The sequence below is a fragment of the Schistocerca gregaria genome, unplaced genomic scaffold (assembly GCF_023897955.1).
Source record: "Schistocerca gregaria isolate iqSchGreg1 unplaced genomic scaffold, iqSchGreg1.2 ptg000537l, whole genome shotgun sequence".
NCBI classification, from domain to species: domain Eukaryota; kingdom Metazoa; phylum Arthropoda; class Insecta; order Orthoptera; family Acrididae; genus Schistocerca; species Schistocerca gregaria.
In genome coordinates, this window is record NW_026061934.1 from 1,906,947 (window position 1) to 1,927,718 (window position 20,772).

The following is a 20,772-nucleotide window of genomic DNA, read 5'->3' on the forward strand; positions in this document are numbered from 1 at the left end:
ACTATAATCAGTAGGATAATATTGCCAGTTTTCTGTAGTATAGAAGCACTCGCCAGCAGCGAAGATCGGACAAAGTTTTATTTGACTATATAATTTAAAGAAATTAGAATTATATTAATACCGTCAGTTGCTCGCGGGCGTTGATAAATATCAACGTGGACAAGTAAAAATGTGTGCTGCGACCGGGACTCGAACCCGGGATCTCTTGCTAAAATGACAGACGCTCTATCCATCTGAGACACAGAGGACACAGTGTATGGTTCGACTGCAGGGACTATCTCGCGCACGCCTCCTGCGAGACTCACATTCTCACCTTGAATGTCCATACACTACAGTCGTAGAATCCCACTCCAACACACTCATTCCTCGTGGAAGACATGTCCATATCAATATAAGTATATGGTTCTGGCAATACCAGCCATGACCTTCTTCTGTGAAGATGCACACGTATTCCCCGAACTGGACTTGGTAAGAATGTGTTCCACGAGTAATGAGTGTGTCGGTGTGGGACACTACGAATGTAGTGTGTGGACATGCAAGGTGAGAATGTGAGTCTCGCGGGAGGCGTGCGCGAGATAGTACCTGCAGTCACACTATCGTCTGTGCCCTCGGTGGCTCAGATGGGCAGAGCACCTGCCATGTAAGCAGGAGATCCCGGGTTCGAGTCCCAGACGTGCACACATTGTCACCTGTCGCCGTTGATATATATCGACACACGTGAGCAGTTGACGGTATTAATATAATTCTAATTTCGTTCTGAACGGCTGCAGGTCATCATAAGGGTATTTAATTTGACATTTTGATTCCATTTATCAAGAAACTGAGAGAGTAAAAATTGTTTAACCTTTGTTTGATTTCTACGTTTACTAGAGAAAATAATGTAAATAAAAGACTGAAAATCGGTTATTACAAGAACTGGTATTGTGACGGGCTTTAACAATTAGCTTAAAGAAGGGTTGGGAAACTGATAAGAGCCGAAAACCAGTTATTTCAGCGATAACCAACATTCCCACTGGTGTTCTGAGTGGTAAGATTGACGCACAAGGACAACAAGAACAGTTTCTCAGAAAGGTTACTGGAGCTCTGATGTTCTCAAAATGAACGGGCCAGCCATTGGCGTCTGCGAGGGTGAAGGGGAGGGGGAGGGGAGGAGGTCGGGAGGGGAGGATAGGCAAAAGGGCACTTTCACCCATCGCCCACAACCCTCCCTGGAATCTGGAGTAAAGAGTTTTTATTCGTTACAGTATACTCTTCCAGATAAGAATTCTCCACAATACTGATAAACCTTAGCTTTGGCCAGTTGTAGCGCTTATAGAGTTAGGGTCTTGTAGCTTGATGCACCTCGTAACTGACCAGCTGATTTGTACACAGAGTGCCAGTTTCAGAATCATGCACTCCAGCCCCGACCCGCCTTCCCCCCTCCCCACCACTGGAAATATTTCTGCAGACTCCAGTCTGCCACTGTGCATATATTTTGATAACATCCTGGTTTTAATAGCATCGAAGGAACAGCATTGTGCAGTAAAAGGGTAGACCTAGCACAGAACACACCATTCACAATGAAACGCATCACTTAGTAGATGGTGAAGTACTCTGAAGCTAGCCAGATAGAAACAGAACCTCCTGGCACTGCATCTAACCCAAATTCTAATCTTACACTAATCTCTTGTATGTACCTACCACGCCCTCTAGGAGCCAACGATTTACTATTATCAGAAGTTCCGAAAAATGAGGAAGAAATTGACCCACACTTTTTTGCGTTGTTTATTATTTCGATTACACCATAAAGGGAATGGACTTGTAGCCACAGGTTACACAAGCGATAGATGGTTTAAAATACATAAAAAGAGATGACAATAAGAAACGCTTTTTAAAAACACAATGATGCACGGCTTTTACGATTTTTACAGGAAAAAAATGGATGACAAAATAAAGGTTTTTCAAAAATACGCTGGTAGACAATATTGGGGATTTTTTATCTTTATAGATGACTAGAGGAAAAGCTTGGTGTTGACCAGGCATTTATTTACAGCTGTGCGTCCACGTCCGTACTATGCAGCGTCTGGCCTTGTCCTGAGTTTTTATGACGTATCTCCCGAAACATGTGTCGTACAATGATATAATTTTGTAGGTACATTCAGCGTCATATGCGGATACTGTCTGCAATATTTATTGCGAATATAGTAGCAAAGAAGTAACAAATTTAAATGTCACGAATGCTGTGATGCCCACACACTTGGGTGTAACTAATGTACACGGGATGCTTGGCACGATCATTATGGCTACCATCACCTGTGGTCGAAATTGGACCAGCTTTGTCGACGTAGTGAAAATATAAATGTGCATAACATGGTAAACGTCCATTCTTCCCAGCCATCAGACCTGAACTACGATCAAAAATATCATAAAAAGTGGTAGGGGCAATGGCCTTGCCGCAGTGGATACACCGGTTCCCGTCAGATAACTGAAGTTTAGCACTTTCGGGCGTGGTCGGCACTTGGATGGGTGACCATATGGGCCGCTATGCGCTGTTGGCATTTTTCGGGTTGCACTCAGCCTTCCGATGCCAATTGAGGAACTACTCGTCCGAATAGTAGCGGCTCCAGTCAAAGGAAACTACCACAACGAGTGGGAGAGCCAGCTCCTCCTCCACCCTCAGTGAGAATGACGTGGCGGTCGGATGGTCCTGATTGGCCACTTGTGACCTGAACACGGAGTGCTTTTTTAAAGTAGTACTCCCTACATAAAACTGACAGTCTAGGCTCAGGGACTGTCCACGGTAAATGCTGCAATGGACCTACGAATACTATTAAAATAACGGTTTGAGTTCACTTTAATTGTCCAATCATCTGAAGTGAGTCCTTATTGCAGTACGCTGAAAAATAGATTTTATGTTAATGGCGGATAAATTTTATGTGAATGGCGGCAAATTAACTTTACCCTAATGACACACAAGGTCAATGCCGTACTATCACGTAAAGTATTCTCAGATCGAAATGTTTTGCATTACAAAATCTCCAATGTAGATTCATAATACCGCAATTATAATTCTCAAAATAATTTGGAGCTACGTTCAATGCATATTTAAATGCATCTTTCAAAACAATAACAGAATTCTCATTAGATCATCATTATCAATGGCTAGAGTATTCCTATTATTTCGTCTACCAAAAACCGCGTCTCACTATGGCTTCTTCAGTACGCTGTTTTGTTTTCCACTGTTGACAATAGAAACGATCTGGCAGATGTGACATTGTAGATGCGCAGTATGCGTGTCTTAATGCAAATAAACCGTCTGGAACATTTACCCTTGAACGTCCCTAGAATGGGATTTCATGGAACGTTATTACTTTCCTGTGTCCATTTCCATCACAAAAGCTGATCGCCACGACTGGGGAAGGGGAGGAGGGGGTGGGCTGAAAGTTGGCAGCAGTGGCAGAAAAACCGAAGAAAACCTCACGTTTTCGTCATTTGTTTTCATAATGAAGTAGTGCCAATTCATCACATCGCACGCTTTTCTCTCGGAAACGGTAAAATTCATCGTCTGGATATCAATGTCGCCTGCTGAGGTATGCAGTCGCACCACTCTGTACGAAATAGGTTCTAAGCTGATGCAGTCGACAAGTAACATCGAAATATATCGTCACCTAGAAATACATCGACACCTCGAAATAAATCCACACCTCGAAATAAATCGCCACCTCGAAATAAATCGCCACCTCGAAATAAATCGCAACCTCGAAAAATCGCAACCTCGAAATAAATCGACACCATGAAATAAATCGAAAAGTTGAAATAAATCGACACCTCCAAACAACCGCTACACCGAAATGAGTCGATATCCCGAAGTATATCGACATCTAGACGCATTTCGGCTTACCATATAGACCGAAATCTCGATGCTAGTCGACATATCGAGATAAATTGAGGTACAGAAATATATCGATATCTCGAAATATATTGGTACCACGTAATATAAAGATATCTCTCAAAATAGCGATATCTAGAAATTTATGGATTACTAGAGATATGGAGGTACCTTGAATTATATCGATATCTCGATAAGAATCGATATCTGTAGTACACCAATACATGGAAATATATCGATACCTGGAAATATATAGACAACCTTAATTGTGTCGGTATATCAAAATAAATCGATATCTCGATATAATCGGATACTCTAAATCAATCGATATCTCGAAATTAATAGACTTCTCAATATAGATAGATATCTCGAAATAAATCGATATCATGATTTAATGTGCGCATCTACGTAAGTCGATATATCGAATTGAATCGATAATGGGAAAAGTATGGACGTCTCAAAATAAATCTGTACCCCTAAGAAAACGATTATCGAAATAAATAGATATAACGAAATATATCGCTATCTTGATAAATACCATTATCTAGTGGTCGGATAAATGTTTCAAGATGACATGACATAACAGTATAGTCTACATACATGAAAATACTTTGGATTTTCAATATATCGATAGATTTCTAGACCTCGGGAAAAAAAATCTTTGATCCGACCTCGGGGCAAAAACGCCGACCTCGGGGAAAAACGCCGACCTCGGGGAAAAACGCCGACCTTGGGAAAAACGACGACATCGTGGAAAATCGCCGACCTTGGGGAAAAACGACGACATCGTGGAAAAACGCCGACATCGGGGAAAAACGCCGCTGTTGGGAGAAAACGCCGACCTCGGGGAAAAACGCCCACCTCGGGGAAAAACGCCGACCTCGGGGAAAAACGCCGACCTTGGGAAAAACGACGACCTCGGGAAAAACGACGACCTTCGGAAAACTGCTGACCTCAGGAAAAATCCAGTTCCATTAATTTACATAGACAATAATGTTAGTTACCATTAGGTTCTCAAAATGCAATCAAATTCCTGGTATTTATCACCTCACACAAAAAGTGGTCATGGCAGAAAAGTCTCGTTCTTTAGAAAGTTTAGAATGAGATGTTCTAAATAATGCAGATAATCCATTTACAATAATCTACACGCACTGGACAATGAGAAGAGACTGTCAACCAGAGCACTTTGAAATAGTGCACAGCCAGGAAGACAGAGGTTGCATTGCTGTTTATAATCCTCTGGTGCTTGAGATTCAGAATCCAGGATTGCCTCGAATGAGAACAGCACGAATGAATGTCCTGCACCAGTATAGAACTTACTCTGGAACTCCACAGAAAATCACAAGGCACAATTATATCACATCATTTTCAGCAAACTACAGAAGCCTCTAGTGGACATAACAACGTCGTCACCTCCTTCACTAGTGAAAGATCTTAGTAGCTATTGAGTCAAGAGTAGGTGGCCAATTAATAATTTGTTGTTCAAAGCTAACTTCAGTGTATATGGGAATACTCAGTGGACATCTTTAACCATCATATTTTACTGTCTAAGATATGTCAACTTCCCAGACTATAAGTATAAGCAGAGCTTGGTCTTTACCAATCCGAGATTGTTTAGAATAGGTATCAATGGAATCAGATCCACTGGGCATTTAGAGCAACCTGCTTTAAACAATATGAGCAGGCAATAGACACAGACACAGAATTTGAAATTTCTCTGTGAAGTGGTTACCTTCATCGTCTTCAAACTTACTTTGTGTGCTGCGGTATGCGGAGGCACTAATAGCAACACAGTAAAACACAGAAGAAACTTATAAGTTGATGTAATCAGCCAGTAAGAAGCAGTAAAATTCAAGTTTTAGTAATCGATTATTGACTTATTATCCGGCTTTGGTGCCTCAGACATGTCCGACGACCTTAAGATTTGGCATGAAACGAAGTCTGGAAGACACGTTACACGATAGAATTGGAAAAGTGTTCATGTGTTGTAAAAACCTAAGAAATCGTCCCGTTTTCGTCAATTGCCGTCGAATCGACGTAATGACATATCGTCACATTGGATGCTTTTCTCTATAAAACAGTTACATTTATCGTCTGGAAACTTATGTCCCTGACTGCGGCATGCGGAGGCACTAATAGCAACTCCATAGAACACAGAAGAAGCTTCTAAGTTATTGGTTCAAATGGCTCTGAGCACTATGGGACTTAACATCTGTTTTCATCAGTCCCCTAGAGCGTAGAACTCCTTAAACCTAACTAACCTAAGGACATTAAACACATCCATGCCCGAGCAGGATTCGAACCTCCGAGCGTAGCAGTCCCGCGGTTCCGGACTGAGCGCCTGAACTTCTTGACCACCGCGGCCGGCTCTAAGTTGATGTAATCGGCCAGTAAGAAGCAGTACAATTCAAGTTTTAGATATCGATTATTGAATTATTAGCCGCCTATGGCGCCAGGGATATGACTGACGACGTTACGATTTTACATGAAACGAGGTCTGGGAGCCACGTTACACGAGAATGTGTGAAAACTGATCATACGTAGTAAAAACTTAAGAAATCCTCCCGTTTTCGGCATCTACTATCGAATCGACGAAATACCAGATCGCCACAATGGCCGCTCTTCTCTCTGAAACGGTTACATTTATCTTGGGCAAAGCTATGTCGTGTGCTGCGATATGCGGAGACACTAAAAGCACCATAGTAGAACACAGAAGAAGCTTCTAAGTTGATGTAATAGCCAGTAAGAAGCAGTACAATTTAAGTTTATTTATCGATTTTTGACTTTTTAGCCTTCTTTGGTGCCTTGGATATCAGCGAGGTCCTTACCATTTTGCATGCAGGGACGACTAGCAGCCACGTTGCACGGGAGAATGTGAAAAGTGATCATATGTAGTAAAAACCTAAGAAGTCCGCCAGGTTTCGTCATTTGCTATCGAATCGACTTTATGTCAGTTCGTCACATTGGCCGCTCTACACTTTGAAACGGTTACATTTATCGTGTGGAAGGCTATGTCGCGTGCTGCGATATGCGGAGACACTAATAGCACCATAGTAGAACACAGAAGAAGCTACTAAGTAGATGTAATAGCCTGTATGCAGCAGTAAAATTCAAGTATAGTTATCGATTTTTTTACTTTTTAGCCTTCTCTGGAGCCTTGGACATGAGCTAGGACATTAAGATTTTGCATGCAGGGAGGTCTAGCAGCCACGTTGCAGGGGACAATGAGAAAAGAGTTCATATGTAGTAAAAACCTAACAAATCCGACCGTTTTCGTCATTTGCGATCGAATCGATTTAATGTCAGATGGTCACATTGGCCGCTCTTCTCTCTGAAACGGTTACATTTATCGAGTGCAAAGCTATGTCGCGTACTGCGATATGCGGAGACACTAAAAGCACCATAGTAGAACACAGAAGAAGCTTCTAAGTTGATGTAATATCCAGTAAGAAGCAGTACAATTCAAGTTATCGATTTTGACTCTTTAGTCGGCTTTGGGGCTTGGACATGAACTACGAACTTAAGATTTGGCATGCAGGGAGGACTAGCAGCGACGTCGCACGGGAGTATTTGAAACCTATTTATATGTACAAAAAACCTAAGAAATCCGCCCGTTTTCGTCATATGCTATCGAATCGATTTAATGACAGAACGTCACATTGGCAGCTCTACTCTCTGAAACGGTTACATTTATCGTGTGGAAGGCTATGACGCGTGCTGCGATATTCGGAGACACTAAAAGCACTATAGTAGAACACAAGAAGATTCTTAGTTGATGTAATAGCCAGTAAGAAGCAGTACAATTTAAGTTTAGTTATCGATTTTTCAATTTTTAGGCGGCTTTGGTGCCTTGGACATAAGCTATGACCTTAAGATTTTGCATGCAACGAGGACTAGCAGCCACGTTGCACGGGGGAATGTGAAAAGTTTTCATATGTAGTAAAAATCCAACAAATCCGACCGTTTTCGTCATTTGCTACCGAATCGACTTAATGTCACATCGTCACATTGGCCGCTCTACTCTCTGAAACGGTTACATTTATCATGTGGAAGGCTATGTCGCTTGCTGCGATATGCGGAGACACTAAAAACACCATAGTGGAACACAGAAGAAGCTACTAAGTTGATGTAATAGCCAGTAAGAAGCAGGACAATTCAAGATTAGTTATCGATTTTTTACTTTTTAGCCTTCTTTGGAGCCTTGGACATGAGCTAGGACCTTAAGATTTTGCATGCAGGGTCTAGCAGCCACGTTGCAGGGGACAATGAGAAAAGTGTTCATATGTAGTACAAACCTAACAAATCCGCCCCTTTTCGTCATTTGCTATCGAATCGACTTAATGTCAAATGGTCACATTGGCCGCTCTTCTCTCTGAAACGGTTACATTTATCGTGTGCAAAGCTATGTCGTGTACTGCGATATGCGGAGACACAAAAAGCACCATAGTAGAATACAGAAGAAGATTCTACGTTGATGTAACAGCCAGTAAGGAGCAGTACAATTCAAATTTATTTATCGATTTTTGACTTTACGCGTTACATAACTTGTATGAACATGAAAAGTATTGACCTTGACGCTCTAACAGCCGATTGCTCAGAAATCTCATGGCATCAAATAATCAGAGAACCTTCAATCGACGGCAAAATTAATGAACTTGGTGATAAACTCTTTGCCCTCTATGACAAACATGCACCTGCGCACACAGTCCGTGTAAGAAAATCTCCTGCTCCATGGCTGACAGCTGAATTACGTCAAAGGATGACTAATAATGATGCTGCCCACAGGCGTTTCAAGGCAGATCCGAAAACCGAGCGTTTCGAAGAATATAGAAAGCTTCGGAACAGAGTGAAACAATGCATTCGCAATGCCAAAATCAGGCACGCTCGCTCCCTTGTATGCAGCGATCTGAAACCCACGACTCTATGGAAGAATCTCCGTAGCTTGGGGGTCGGAAAGGCAAAATCGGAAACTACTTTTCATGTGTCAGCTAACGAATTAAATGAATTCTTCTCTGCACCTCTGATTACCAGCACGGCTGATAATTACCGTCCACAAGAATCCCCAAACAGGATAACTAACAACGATACCTTCCATCTAAAACATGTAACAACAAATACGGCAAGAATAGCAATAATGAGAATCTCTTCTGATGCAATAGGCAACGACATTATCGGTATAACCATGATTAAGAATGTTGCCGATATCTTAGTACCTGTCTTAACTGACTTATTTAATTTTTCCCTCGTGAACAGAATATACCCCACTGCATGGAAAAGAAGCATAATTCGACCCATCCCTAAGATCGAAAACCCGCAACTGCCTAGTGATTACCGACCAATTAGCATACAGCCAGCTGTTTCCAAAGCACTTGAATATATTGTTCATGACCAAATCACTGAACACTTGCATGAATTCAGTCTATATGACAAATTTCAATCTGGTTTCCGTAAACATCACAGCACAAACACTGCTCTAATTAAAGTAACTGATGACCTGAAATATGCCATCGACAATCGAAAGGCAACAATATTGACGCTACTGGACTTCAGCAAAGCTTTTGACACTGTTAACTTTGACATATTACTCAGAAAAGTGCAACAGATTAATTTCTCTGATAGTGCAATGAGATGGTTTGAAAGCTACTTAAAAGACAGACAGCAATGTGTTGTCTGCGCAAATGAAAAATCTTCTTCGAAACATGTTTCTTCGGGAGTGCCACAAGGATCAGTCTTAGGACCACTGTTGTTTTCGTCGGTTTTGTCCTCCTGTAAACATATGCCGACGACCTCCAGCTCTACCTAAGCGTCAGACCTGAAGACGTAAACACTGCAATCGCTCTGATGAATGATGATCTGTCTTCAGTAGTGACATGGGCGAAAAACCAGGGGCTTAAATTAAACGCAAAAAAGACGCAAGTAATCTTAATAGCCCATCAGAAATTAATAAGTTCAGATTTCCGCGAACGGCTACCTCCTATTCTGCTCGAAGGTACTCCAATACCATATCAGAAAACAGTGAAAAACTTGGGTGTAACTTTGGACGAGCATGTCAACTGGGCAGAGAATACAGTCGCAGTGTGCCGAAAGACGTCTGCTTCTCTCTATGCTCTCAAAAAGTTTCGGAACATATTCCCACAGAACTTGAAACGCCAGCTCGTGCAAGCACTCATTGTACTGAACCTCCACTATTGTGATGTGATTCAACAAGGCATGAGTAGTGAAAACAAAAGACGGCTAGAGCTAACCATGAATGCCTGTGTGCGTTACACCTGCAACATTCGCCGATATGATCATGTTAGTGCTTCATACTCCGAGCTAGGGTGGCTGCGGCCGGACAAACTGCGTGACTACCACACTATATGTCTACTTCACCGACTCCTCGTCGCGCAAGCACCCCAGTACCTAGCTTCAGAGATTAAAAACGTGTAATGCCATCATAATCGAAACACGAGGTCACTCTTATCTGGTATCCTAGCTGTGCCCACTCACAAAACAAAAACTTTTGCAAACTCCTTCTCAGTTGCCGCTGTTCGCCTCTGGAACAAACTGCCCCTCACCTTGAGGAAAATTCAATCTCCTGTTGCTTTTAAGAAGAAGTTGAAGCATTTCCTACTATCATCCGCATGAAAATTCTCCACAAAATTAATGTGCAAGGCCAATCCTCTCATATGTCAAATAGCAAAGCTAGCGTCTCCTATCTTGCTTCTGAGATGCCTTCCTCTTCATCTATCTCTATTAGCCACGCAGTCTTCTTTTCCTTTATATTTTCCTTAATTATGTTTCATCATGTCCCTCTATTCCTCTCCTCCCTTCACCATGAGTTCCCCCCACACTCCCTGCTGCCAGCACTCCTATCTGAAACCTTTCTCTTCAATAATGTATTTTTCGAGGTGTACCTTTCTAATTGTTTATCTCACTTTTTGTATTAGATGTAGTTTAACATGCCTACTACAACATATGACTGTAAAATAAGTAGAATGCCTGGTTAGATGTAAGAGAGGGACTGATGGCCCTAATCTTGTCAGGTTAAATAAAAAAATAAATAAATAAGTAAATAAATTTGCTATCGAATCGACTTAAAGTCAGATCGTCACATTGGCCGCTCTTCGCTCTGAAACGGTTACATTTATCTTGTGCAAAGCTATGTCACGAGCTGCGAAATGCGGAGACACTAAAAGAACCATAGTAGAACAGAGAAGAAGCTTCTAAGTTGAAGTAATAGCCAGTATAAAGCAGTACAATTAAAGTTTAGTTTTCGATTTTTGGCTTTTTAGCCGGCTTTGGCGCCTTGCAAATGAGGTAGGACCTTAAGATTTTGCATGAAGGGAGGACTAGCACCAACGTTGCACGAAAGAATGTGAAAAGTGTTCATATGTAGTAAAAACCTAAGAAATCCGCCCGTTTTCGTCATTTGCTATCGAATCAACTTAATGTCATATAGTCACATTGGCCGCTCTTCTCTGTGAAACGGTTACATTTATCGCGTGCAAAGCTATGTCGCGTGCTGCGATATACGGAGACACTAAAAGCACCATAGTAGAACACAGAAGAAGCTTCTAAGTTGATGTAATGGCCAGTAAGAAGCAGTACAAATAAAACTTAGTTATCGATTTTTGACTTTTTAGCCGGCTTCGGTGCCTTGGACATGAGCTAGGACCTTACGATTTTGCATGAAGGGAGGACTAGCAGAAACGTTGCACAGCAGAATGTGATAATGGTTCATATGTAGTAAAAACCTGAGAAATCTGCCCGTTTTCGTCATTTGCTATCGAATCGACTTAATGTCAGATCGTCAAATTAGCAGCTTTTCTCTCTGAAACAGTTACATTTATCGTGTGCAAATCTTTGTCGCGTGCTGTGATATGCGGAGACACTAAAAGCACCTTAGTAGAGCACAGAAGAAGCTTCGAAGTTGATGTAATTGCCTGTAAGAAGCAGTACAATTAAAGTTTAGTTATCGATTTTTGCCTTTTTAGGGGGCTTTGGTGACTTTGACATGAGCTAGGACCTTAAGATTTTGCATGAAGGGAGGACTAGCTAACATCTTGCATGGGAGAATGTGGAGAGTGTTCATATGTAGTAAAAACCAAAGAAATCCGACCGTTTTCGTCATTTGCTTTCGAATCGAGTTAATGTCTGATCGTCACATTGGCCGCTCTTCTCTCTGAAACGGTTACATTTACCGTGTGCAAAGCTATGTCGCGTGCTTCCGAATGCGGAGACACTAAAAGCACCATAGTAGAACACAGAAGAAGCTTCTAAGTTGATGTAATAGCCAGTAAGAAGCAGTACCATTCAAGTTTACTTACCGATTTTTGACTTTTTAGCCGGCTTTGGTGCGTTGGACTTGAGCAAGGGCCTTAAGATTTTGCATGAAGGGAGGACTAGCAGCCACGTTGCATGGGAGAATCTGAAAAGATTTCATATGTAGTAAAAACCTAAGAAATCAGCCCGTTATCTTCATTTGCTATCGAGTCGACTTAATGTCAGATCGTCACATTGGCCGCTCTTCTCTCTGAAACGGTTACATTTAACGTGTGCAAAGCTATGTCGTCTTGCTGCGAAATGCGGAGACACTAAAAGCACCATAATAGAACACAGAAGAATCTTCTAAGTTAATGTAATAGACAGTAAGAAGCAGTACAATTCAAGTTTTAGTTACAGGTTATAGAATATTTAGCCGGGTTCGGTGCCTTGGACATGAGCTAGTACCTTAAGATTTTGCATAAAGGGAGGACTAGCAACCCCGTTGCACGGGAGTATTTCATAAGTGTGCATATGTAGTAATAACCTAAGAAATCAGCCCGTTTTCGTCATTTGCTATCTATTCGGCTTCATGTTAGATGGTCACATTGGCCCCTCTTCTCTCTGAAACGGTCGCGTGCTGCGGAATGCGGAGACACTAAAAGCACCATAGTAGAACACAGAAGAAGCTTCTAAGTCGATGTAATAGCCAGTAAGAAGCAGTACAATTCAAGTTTAGTTATCGATTTTTGGCTTTTTAGCCGGCTTTGGCGCCTTGGACATGAGCTAGGACCTACAGATTTTGCATGCAGGGTGGACTAGCAGTCACGTTGCACAGGAGAATGTGAAAAGTGTTCATATGTAGTAAGAACCTGAGAAATCCGCCAGTTTTCGTCATTTGTCTTTGAATCGACTTAATGTCAGATCGTCACACTGGCCGCTCTTCTCTCCGAAACGGTTACATTTATCGTGTGCAAAGCTATGTCGCGTGATGCGGAATGCGGAGACACTAAAAGCACCATAGTAGAACACAGATGAAGCTTCTAAGTTGACGTAATAGCCAGTAAGACGCAGTAAAATATTAGTTTTAGCTACCGATTATTGACTTTTTAGCAGGCTTTGGTGCATTGGACATGAGCTAGGACGTTACGATTTTGCATGAAGTTAAGAATTACAGCCACGTTGCACGGGACAATGTGAAAAATGTTCATATGTTGTAAAAACCTAAGACATCCGCCCGTTTTCGTCATTTGCTATCGATTCTACTTAATGTCATATCGTCACATTAGCCGCACTTCTCCCTGAAACGGTTACATTTATCGTGTGCAAAGCTATGTCGCGTGCTGCGGAATGCGGAGACACCAAAAGCCCCGTAGTAGAACACAGAAGAAGCTTCTAAGTTGATGTAATATCGAGTAAGGAGCAGTATTATTTAAGTTTTAGTGATTGATTTTTAAATTTTTAGCCGTCTTTGGTGCCTTGGACATGACCTAGGACCTTACGATTTTGCAATTATGGAAGACTATCTGCCACGTTGCACAGGAGAATGTGAAAAGTGTTCATATGTAATACAAACCACAGATATCCAACCGTTTTCGTCATTTGCTATCGAATCGACTTAATGTCAGATCGTCACATTGGCCGCTCTTCTCTCTGAAACGGATACATTTATCGTGTGCAAAACTATGTGGCGTGCTGCGATATGTGGAGACACTAAAAGCCCCATAGTAGTACACAGAATAAGCTTCTAAGTTGATGTAATAGCCAGTAAATAGCAGTACAATTTAAGTTTTAGTGATCGATTTTTTAATTTTTAGCCAGCTTTGGTGCCTTGGACATGAGCTAGGTCCTTACGATTTTGCATGAAGGGAGGACTAGCAGCCACGTTGCACGGGAGAATGTGAAAAGTGTTCATATGTAGTAAAAACCTAAGAAATTCGTCCGTTCTCAACATTTGCTATCGAACTGACTTAATGTCAGATCGTCACATTGGCCGCTCTTCTCTTTGAAACGGCTACATTTATCGTGTGCAAAGCTATGTCGCGTGATGCCATATGCGGGGACACTAAAAGCACCACAGTAGAACACAGAAGAAGCTTTTAAGTTGATGTAATAGCCAGTAAGCAGCAGTGCAATTCAAGTTCAGTTATCGATTTTTGACTTTTTAGCCGGCTTTGGTGATCTGGACTGAGCTAGGACTTTACGATTTTGCATGAAGGGAGCACTAGCAGCCACGTGGCGCAGGGGAATGTGAAAAGTGTTCATATGTAGTAAAAACCTAAGAAATCCGCACGTTTTCGTCATTTGCTATCGAATCGACTTAATGTCAGATCGTCACATTGGCCGCTCTTCACTCTGAAACGGATACATTTATCGTGTGCAAAGCTATGTTGCGAGCTGCGATATGCGGAGACACTAAAAGCACCATAGTAGAACACAGAAGTAGCTTCTAAGTTGATGTAATAACCAGTAAGAAGCAGTACCATTCAAGTTTTAGTTATCGATTTTTGACTTTTTAGCCGGCTTTGGTGCCTTGGACATGAGCTACGACTTTAAGATTTTGCATGAAGGGAGGACTAGCCGCCACGTTGCACGGGAGAATGTGAAAAGTGTTCATATGTAGTAAAAACCTAAGAAATCCGCCCGTTTTCGTCATTTGCTATCGATTCGACTTTATATCAGATCGTCAAATTGACCGCTCTTGTCTCTGAAACGGTTGCATTTATCGTGTGCAAAGCTATGTTGCGTGCTGCAATATGCAGAGACACAAAAAGCACCATAGTAGAACACAGTAAAGCTTCTACGTTGATGTAATAGCCAGTAAGTCGCAGTAGAACTCAAATTTAGATATCGATTTTTGAATTTTTAGGCGGCTTTGGTGCCTTCGACATGAGGTAGGACCTTAAGAATTTGTATGAAGGGAGGACTAGCAGCCACGTTGCTCGGGAGAAGGTGAAATGTGTTCAAATGTAGTAAAAACATAAGAAATCCGCCCGTTTTCGTCAGTTGCTATCGAATCGACTTAATGTCAGATCGTCACATTGGATTCCCTTCTCTCTGAAACGGTTACATTTATCGTGTGCAAAGCTATGTCGCGTGCTGCGATATGCGGAAACACTACAAGCACCATAGTAGAACAAAGAAGAAGCTTCTAAGTTGAAGTAATAGCCAGTAAGAAGCGGTAAAATAATACACTCCTGGAAATTGAAATAAGAACACCGTGAAATCATTGTCCCAGGAAGGGGAAACTTTATTGACACATTACTGGGGGTCAGGTACATCACATGATCACACTGACAGAACCACAGGCACATAGACACAGGCAACAGATCATGCACAATGTCGGCACTAGTACATTGTATATCCACCTTTCGCAGCAATGCAGGCTGCTATTCTCCCATGGAGACGATCGTAGAGATGCTGGATGTAGTCCTGTGGAACGGCTTGCCATGCCATTTCCACCTGGCGCCTCAGTTGGACCAGCGTTCGTGCTGGACGTGCAGACCGCGTGAGACGACGCTTCATCCAGTCTCAAACATGCTCAATGGGGGACAGATCCGGAGATCTTGCTGGCCAGGGTAGTTGACTTACACCTTCTAGAGCACGTAGGGTGGTACGGGATTCATGCGGACGTGCATTGTCCTGTTGGAACAGCTGGTTCCCTTGCCGGTCTAGGAGTGGTAGAACGATGGGTTCGATGACGGTTTGGATGTAGCGTGCACTATTCAGTGTCCCCTCGACGATCACAGAGGTGTACGGCCAGTGTAGGAGATCGCTCCCCACACCATGTTGCCGGGTGTTGGCCCTGTGTGCCTCGGTCATATGCAGTCCTGATTGTGGCGCTCACCTGCACGGCGCCAAACACGTATACGACCATCATTGTCACCAAGGCAGAAGCGACTCTCATCGCTGAAGACGACACGTCTCCATTCGTCCCTCTATTCACGCCTGTCGCGACACCACTGGAGGCGGGCTGCACGATGTTGGGGCGTGAGCGGAAGACGGCCTAACGGTGTGCGGGACCGTAGCCCAGCTTCATGGAGACGGTTGCGAATGGTGCTCGCCGATACCCCAGGAGCAACAGTGTCCCTAATTTGCTGGGAAGTGGCGGTGCGGTCCCCTACGGCACTGCGTAGGATCCTACGGTCTTGGCGTGCATCCGTGCGTCGCTGCGGTCCGGTCCCAGGTCGACGGGCACGTGCACCTTCCGCCGACCACTGGCGACAACATCGATGTACTGTGGAGACCTCACGCCCCACGTGTTGAGCAATTCGGCGGTACGGCCACCCGGCCTCCCTCATGCCCACTATACGCCCTCGCTCAAAGTCCGTCAACTGCACATACGGTTCACGTCCACGCTGTCGCGGCATGCTACCAGTGTTAAAGACTGCGATGGAGCTCCGTATGCCACGGCAAACTGGCTGACACTGACGGCGGCGGTGCACAAATGCTGCGCAGCTAGCGCCATTCGACGGCCAACACCGCAATTCCTGGTGTGTCCGCTGTGCCGTGCGTGTGATCATTGCTTGTACAGCCGTCTCGCAATGTCAGGAGCACGTATGGTGGGTCTGACACACCGGTGTCAATGTGTTCTTTTTTCCATTTCCAGGAATGTAGTTTTAGCTATCGATTATTAACTTTTTAGCCGGCTTTGGTGCCTTGGGCATGAGCTAGGACCTTAAGAATTTGTATAAAAGGAGGACTAGCAGCCACGTTGCACGTGAGAATGTGAAAAGTGTTCATATGCAGAAAAAACTTATAAAATCCCCCCGTCTTCGTCATTTGCTGTCGATTTGTCTTAATGTCAGATCGTCACATTGGCCGCTCTTTTCTCTGAAACGGTTACATTTATCGTGTGCAAAGCTATGTTGCGTGCTGCGATATGCGGAGACACTAAAAGCACCATAGCAGAACACAGAAGAAGCTTCTAAGTTGATGTAACAGCGAGTAAGAAGCAGTACAATTCAAGTTTAGTTATCGATTTTTGACTTTTTAGCCGGCTTTGGTGTCTTGGCCATGAGTTAGGACCTTACGATTTTGCATGAAGGGAGGATTAGCAGCCACGTTGCACGGGAGAATGTGAAAAGTGTTCATATGTAGTAAAAACCTAAGAAATCCGCTCGTTTTCGTCTTTTGCTATCGTATCGACGTAATGTCAGATCGTCACATTGGATGCTCTTCTCTCTGAAATGGTTACATTTATCGTGCGCAAAGCTATGTCGCGTGCTGCGATATGCGGAGACACTACAAGCACCATAGTAGAACAGAGAAGAAGCTTCCAAGTTGACGTAATAGCCAGTAAGAAGCCGTAAAATAATAGTTTTAGCTATCGATTATTAACTGTTTAGTCGGCTTTGGTGCCTTGGACATGAGCTAGGAACTTAAGATTTTGCATGAAGGGAGGACTATTAGCTACGTTAGACGGGAGAATGAGAAAAGTGTACATATGTAGTAAAAAAATAGAAATCCGCCCGTTTTCGTCATTTACTATCTAATCGACTTAATGTCAGATCGTCACATTGGCCGCTCTTCTCTCTGAAACGGTTACATTTATCGTGTTCAAAGCTATGTCGCGTGCTGAGGAATGCGGAGACACCAAAAGCCCCATAGTAGAACACAGAAGACCCTTCTAAGTTGGTGTAATAGCCAGTAAGGAGGAGTACAATTGAAGCTTTAGTGATAGATTTTTAAATTTTTAGGCGGCTTTTGTGCCTTGTGCATCAGCTAGGACCTTACGATTTTGCATGAAGGGAAGATTAGCAGCCACGTTGCACGAAAGTATGTGCAAAGTGTTCATATGTAGTAAAAACCTAAGAAATCCGCCCGTTTTCGTCGTTTGCTATGGATTCGACTTTATATCAGATCGTCACATTGGCCGCTATTCTCTCTGAAACGGTTACTTTTATCGTGTGCAAAGCTATATTGAGTGCTGCAAAATTCGGAGACACTAAAAGCACCATAGTAGAACACAGAAGGAGCTTCGATTATTGACTTTTTAGTCGTCTTTGGTGCCTTGGACATGAGCTAGGAAATTAAGAATTTGTATTATGGGAGGACTAGCAGCCACGTTGCACGGGAGAATGTGAAAAGTGTTCATATGTAGTAAAAACCTAAGACATTCGCCCGTTTTCGTCGTTTGCTATCGATTCGACTTTATATCAGATCGTCACATTGGCCGCTCTTCTCTCTGAAACGGTTACATTTATCGTGCGCAAAGCTTTGTTGCGTGCTGCGAAACTCGGAGACATTAAAGCACAATAGTAGAACACAGAAGGAGCTTCTAAGTTGATGTAATAACCAGTAAGAAGCAGTACAATACAAGTTTTATTTATCGATTGTTGACTTTACAGCCGTATTTGGTGCCTTGGACATGAGCTAGGACCTTACGATTTTGCATGAAGGGAGGACTAGCAGCCATCTCGCACGAGAGAATGTGAAAAGTGTTCATATTTTGTAAAAACCTGAGAAATTCGTCCGTTTTCGTCACTTGCTATCGACTCGACTTAATGTCAGATCGTCACATTGGCCGCTCTTCTCTCCGAAACGGTTACATATATCGTGTGCAAAGCTATGTTGCGTGCTGCGATATGCGGAGACTCTAAAAACACCATAGTAGAACACAAAAAAGCTTCTAAGTTGATGTAATAGACATTAAGAAGCAGTAGAACTCAAATTTAGTTACCGATTTTTGAATTTTTAGCCGGCTTTGGTGCCTTGGACATGAGGTAGGAACTTAAGAATTTACATGCAGGGAGGACTAGCAGCCACGTTGCACGGGAGAATGTGAAACGTGTTCATATGTAGTAAAAACCTAAGAAATCCGAACGCTTTCGTCATTTGCTATCGAATCGACTTAATGTCAGATGGTCACATTGGAGGCTGTTCTATATGAAACGGTTACATTTATCATGTGCAAAGCTACGTCGCGTGCTGCGATATGCGGTGACACTACAAGCACCATAGTAGAACTCAGAAGAAGCTTCCAAGTTGACGTAATAGCCAGTAAGAAGCCGTAAAATAATCGTTTTAGTTATCGATTATTAACTTTTTAGCCGGCTTTGGTGCCTTGAACATGAGCTAGGACCTTAAGAATGTCTATAAAGGGAGGACTAGCAGCCACGTTGCACGGGAGAATGTGAAAAGTGATCGAATGTAGTAAAAAACTAAGTAATCCGCTTGTTTTCGTCATTTGCCATCGATTCGACTTTATATGAGATCGTCACATTGGCCGCTCTTCTCTCTGAAACGGTTACATTTATCGTGTGCAAAGCTATGTTGCGTGCTGCGATATGCGGAGACACTAAAAGCACCATAGTAGAACACAGAAAAAGCTTCTAAGTAGATGTAATAGCCAGTAGGAAGCAGAAGAACTCAAATTTAGCTATCGATTTTTGAATTTTTAGCCGGCTTTGCTGCCTTGGACATGAGGTAGGATCTTAATATTTTGCATGAAGGGAGGACTAACAGCCACGTTGCACTGGAGAATGTGAAAAGAGATCGCATGTAGTAAAAACCTAAGGAATCCGCCCGTTGTCGTCATTTGCTACCGAATCGACTTAATGTCAGATCGTCACACTGGTCGTTCTTCTCTCTGAAACGGTTACATTTATCGTGTTCTAAGCTATGTCGCGTGCTGCGGAATGCGGAGACACTACAAGAACCATAGTAGAACACAGAAGAAGCTTCTAAGTTTATGTAATAGCCAATAAGAAGCAGTACAATTATAAGTTTTAGTTAACGATTTTTGACTTTTTAGCCGGCTTTGGTGCCTTGGACATGAGCTAGGACCCTAAGATTTTGCATGAAGGGACGCCTAGCTGCCACGTTGCACGGGAGAATGTAAAAAGCGTTCATATGTAGTAAAAACCTAAGAAATCCGCCTGTTTTCGTCATCTGCTATCAAATCGATTCAATGTCATATCGTCACGTTAACCGCTCTTCTCTCTGAGACGGTTACATTTATCGTGTGCAAAGCTATGTCGCGTGCTGCGGAATGCGGAGAATCTAAAAGCACCATAGTAGAACACAGAAGAAGCTTCTAAGTTGATGTAATAGGCAGTAAGAAGCAGTAAAATAATAGTTTTAGCTATCGATTATTGAATTTTTAGCCGGCTTTGGTTACTTGGACATGAGCTAGGACCTTTAGAATTTCTACGAACGGAGGACTAGCAGCTACGTTGCACGGGTGAATGTGAAAAGTTTTCATATGTAATAACAACCTAATAAATCCGCCCGTTTTCGTCATTTGCTATTGAATCGACTTAATGTCAGATGGTCACATTGGCCGCTCTTTTCTCTGAAACGGTTACATTTAACGTGTGCAAAGCTATGTCGCTTGCTGTGGAAAGCGGAGACACTAAAAGCACCATAGTAGACCACAGAAGAAGCTTCTATGTTGATGTAATAGCCAATAAGAAGCAGTACATTTCAAGTTTTAGTTAACGATTTTTGACTTTTTAGCCAGCTTTGGTGCCTTGGACATTAGCTAGGACCTTAAGATTTTGCATGAAGGGAGGACTAGCAGCCACGTTGCACGGGAGAATGTGGAGAGTGTTCATATGTAGTAAAAACCTAGGAAATCCGCCCGTTTTCGTCATTTGCTATCGAATCGTCTTAATGTCAGATGGTCACATTGTCCGCTCTTCTTTCTGATACGGTTA